The following is a 4,472-nucleotide window of genomic DNA, read 5'->3' as shown; positions in this document are numbered from 1 at the left end:
CCCCTCTCGTAACAATGTCGGCGCTTGTTACGATTCGTTATACTGCTCGCCTTATGTCCCTTTGTTATGCCCAAAGAGCCTCCCCTCCCCTCCCCTGCCGCCTCACTTCGCCATCGGCTGGCGCTGCAGCCGGACGACGAGCGGAGCGGCGACCTAACCTCCAAATCACTCCCGGTGTGGCGGATTTTCGCTAAGTTAGTTCAAGTGCCCGAGGGCTTCTCGCCTGCGGCGCGCGTGCCCTGAGAGGCCTGTGATTTGTGCTTCGCTCTTTGGTAATTGGACTCTTGGAATACCGCCCAGAAACTGAAGGAAGCTAATTTTTCCTGACTTCAGACAAGCTCAAGCTGAAGCAGTCAGCAAGCTTAGCCTAGCGTCGCTTTCAACAAGGTTAGTATTATCGCTTTTCGAAAGTTTCCCACTTTATTTGTCGCTATCCACGCCATGCAAACTATAGTTTAATCGAAGTACGTCACAAAGATTCTGAAACAGCTGTTTAGCGTATGTACTTGTGTGTGTTTACCAGCCGTCCCCCCCCGTCTATCGCGCGAAAATTCAAATCGAGAACCGAGCTGTCGCTCTGCCTTCACTGACACTCAAGACTTACATCCATAAATTTCTGACCGTTATCCTTGAATCTTCCTAGAATCTTATTAGATCTAAGAGTGGAAGATGGCAATTTATTTTTCAAGCTGAATAGTGGTGTATGGAAAATAAAAATTAACTTCTTGAATTAAATTGGTAAATACTCAACAAAGGTGGTGGAAAATAAACATGTGAAAGTAGAAATTCGCTTGGAGTGAAATGAATAAAAACTAACAAATATTCTGCTAAAGCTTTTGCACGTGCACTCTAAGACCTGTATTGAAGTTTTGTCAGTTGAAATGTTAGAACAGTTAGAAATGTCTTCAACAGGAATTAGTGATTAATTTGTCAACTATTCCATATAGTTTTGTTCAATATATACTTAAAAAATAATTCTGTCATTATTATAATGAGGAATGAATACGTATAAAACTACAGTCAGTATTCGTACTGTTTAAAAACCTAACAAAATTAATGTCAGAGGGTGACAAAATATCAGTGGCTGTTTGAGTGTGTGTAGTGCTCTGCTTATGAATGTCTCAAGTATATGCTTTGAGTAGGCATTGGGTATAAAGCATGTGGTACAGGTAGCGGTGTAATATACAATCAGTGGCATATTTACTTTTAACTTTGAGTCGATTGACCTCCGTTCTTCAAAATTCAATCTGAACACAATTTCTTACGTGCCAGTTAATCAAGTTTCTAACCCGATTTGGTTATTAAGTCAGAGATTGTTGCTTAACTTTGAAGACAGTCACAGTAATATTTTTTTTTTGTCTGAGAAGCCGTAAGGGGCGTTGTTGTCTTTGTTATCTTGTACTTGACCTTCGAGTCGGCAGGCCATCGCTGAAGCAGGCGTGCTCATCTGATCCTCGGGCGTTAAAGGCCCACACACACCCCGCTCCCCGCTCCCCGCTCACCGCTCCCCGCGCCCCGCTCCCCGCGCCCTGCTCCGCGCTCCCTGCTCCGCGCTCCCCGCTCCCCGCTTACCTATAGCTCTTTTCCCCCGAGCTCACTGTCTCCCAGTCTCGCTGGAGCAGGACAGCGCTAGCGCGGCACCCAGGTGTCCCGCGTATCCTGGCCGGTTTTGTTCTCTTATTGCCGTGCGAAATCAATGCGAATTCCTCCGCAGGTCCATCGCAGATTTTAAGCTATGATCTGTGAACTCTGTTGGAAACTTGATCTTGAAACTGACGTACTTTAGTATTAAATCAACAGAAAGTTACCCTTAAGAAAAGTAAATAGTTAGAACGTTATTGTGAAACAGACGAAATTTATCTTTTTTTTGTCTGTGCTCGCCAAAACAACGAATCATAAAAGCCTCGTAGGCGTCCCTCTTGGGCGGGCCTACCTCGGCCCAGGCCGCCTGTGGGGTAGGCAACCCATTGCACTTGTGAGCATTGCGCGCCAGCGCCAGCTGAACAAGCAGAGAGTGGTGCGAATAGCAGGTCTCGACCAGTTCGTTTTAACACGATACTTTACTAATTTTACAAATGAAATTCGTCCAAATGTCCGAGTACAGAGTATGTACAGTGGGTCTGTCCTTCGACCCATCTCCTGGGATGCTGCGGCTGTCCGTCCCGCCAGGCTCCCTCCGGTCACCCTGACGCATTCCGACCGTATCGAAGTGCGCCCGCCGGAGCTGGAGCAGGAGCTGGAGTACGCTGACCTGGATGGACACGGGCGGGCCGCGCGGGCCAGGCGCGGGCCCCCTTGTGATCGGATCACTCGGCTCCCTACCTGGGGCTGGGGGCGCGAGGGAGCCACAATGGCTTCCGACGGGTCTCGGTGCTTCTTGGGCGTCCTGGAGGTGTAAAGCGTGAGCGCGAACCAGACTCGAATCGAAACCAATGCTCGCTGCTGCATTCTCATCATGGTACCTATATCAGTCTGTGTAGCCTGCTTTGAAAAATGCCATGGGTTTCGGTCAATAGCATCACGAAAGTGGCTATAGGTACAAACTTTTAATTTCTTGCATATAAATTTTCTTTCTTGTGATATTTTTAGTTTGGAAAAGTCAGGAAGGAAAGCATGCTTTTAAGAGTTTTGTCGCGGGAATCAAGATTATTTTTCTTGTGGGAAAGATGATAATTACATGGATAACTTATTTGTTATGTGTTGAGATAACTTATATAGCTCGAGGAAGTTTTCAGAATTTTATTCATTTTTGGCGCCAGCGGTTTTTTACAGTGTAGTTCCCTTGCGCTCCCTGACTACGTAGAGAATAAAGCTGACGTTGGGATGAATATTGTACGAAAAAAAATAATGTCGGGAGTCATCACTTCTCCATCCTTTTGGAATGGGAGGAAATTATATCGAAGGTCATTAAGACGGGTATTAAATAAATGAGAATCATGTCTGGGTTCGGGGCCGCTACCAGACTACTAGAAGCACCACACTGCCAAAATATTCTCTTCAGTATGTACTCACTTGTCTTTCCGAGTTTTGTTCGCCTCTCACCCCTCCTAGCTCGAACCGGAGTTTTCAACCAGCAAGCACTTACAGTTGATCGAACCCCTTGCCGTCAGCGCGCCGTCCCGTCCAGACAAAGCTAGTGGATTTAAGAAAATTATAAATCATAATCTGATTTCGGTGACCCTATCCTTACCTGAGTTTGCGAAAGGGGTTACGCCCTGTCCTGCAGTACCGTCACGGTATGGGACTTCCGCTTCGTTCGTTCCCCTTGTTTTTTTGTGTGTGTTTTTTTTTTCGTATTATTTCATTATTACGTTTTAATATTTTTTGTCTGGTCACCGACTGCTACCTGCACCGGGGGGAGTGGCCCCGCCCATACGCCGCGCCGCCTGCTCATGACCAAGCCAACGGCGGCAATTTGGGCGAGAGCGAGGCATTCCATGGGGACAGCGTCCTGTGTGGCCCACACACACACACACATACACTCACACGCTGTACGCATGTTCTTCGGACAAAACCGGCCCTTCAGCAACTAATACTAAAGTAATAAAAAACACATTGTTGGGTGGTGTGCGGTGGTGTCAGAAACTCGGGTGTGCTCCCTGATAGAATTTCAGGACGGGTTGCCTCTTTATACTCTTTGTGAGCCCGTTCCATAATCTTAAGACATCGTCTGTCGCATTTGAGGGGCACAAGCGGCGGCGCAAGAGCCCGGGACGATTTGAATGAGTCATTTTGCGCCGCGCGCCCTTTCTCCCACAGGAAGGTGCGCCTGCCGGGGTCGGGACTGCCATCCAGAGGGGGGGGGGGGGGGGTACTCGCGGGTTGGCTCAACTGAACGTAATCAGAGCCACCATACCTTGCGGGGGAGCTCAATGCCTCGTTACTTCCAGACGCTTATTATTAGGCGACACCGTTTTCTTTTCGGTTTGTTCGCACCTCCCTGCACCTGATTCAACTTTGGGAAAAGGGGGAGTGGCTCGGGAAAAGGGGGAGTGGCTCTGCTGTAACCACCACTGTTAAAAATGTAAAACTCTTGTATTCTTGTGCCCAGGGCCTACGGCTCATAAGTATTTTTCGGTTTTTAAAGATGATGTCCCAAAATCAATTTTACGACTGAAAATATATCTATCAAGTTTTATCCCCTGAAAAACAATACTGTAACCGACCGACCATGAAACTACTTTTAACAGTGTAATGCTGTAGAACAGAACAGTTTTCTCTCCCCCCCCCCCTCGCCTAGCCATCGCCGCTCTGCCCTGAAGGCTCATTTGGGCGCGCTGATCGCGACATCAGCTGGAGGGCGTAACGCCCGCTCCCTATTGCCGCATTGCACGCGCCGCGCGCCTATCGGCCCGTCCCATTTCCCACGGAAGGTGAAAAGTATGATTAAGTTCTTACTTTCTGAAATGACACTTTGTGACGACAGTCGTGGCTCCCTGCAGACCACTGGATAGCCGTGGCCTCTCCCGTGG

At 48.0% G+C, this 4,472-nt stretch overlaps 1 protein-coding gene across 6 annotated transcripts in view; it reads left to right on the top strand.

Annotated features, from left to right (window-relative positions):
• Positions 1-93: 93 nt before the first annotated feature.
• The window catches only part of LOC113202297 (zinc finger protein Xfin-like), a 33,786-nt gene continuing 29,407 nt past the window's right edge, over positions 94-4,472 (top strand). For 3 of the 6 annotated variants that reach the window (XM_052264556.1, XM_052264555.1, XM_026416446.2), the window contains exon 1: positions 94-387. The gene's annotated coding sequence lies outside the window, so the exon portion shown is untranslated. The remainder of the gene's footprint in view (positions 388-4,472) is intronic. The other 3 variants (XM_052264557.1, XM_052264558.1, XM_026416447.2) reach the window with 1 other exon arrangement.

Source organism: Frankliniella occidentalis, unplaced genomic scaffold (assembly GCF_000697945.3).
Source record: "Frankliniella occidentalis isolate FOCC.00 unplaced genomic scaffold, Focc_3.1 Scaffold20, whole genome shotgun sequence".
NCBI classification, from domain to species: Eukaryota; Metazoa; Arthropoda; class Insecta; order Thysanoptera; family Thripidae; genus Frankliniella; species Frankliniella occidentalis.
The sequence above is the reverse complement of the archived record's forward strand: the minus strand, read 5'-3'. Positions and strand labels throughout refer to the sequence as shown.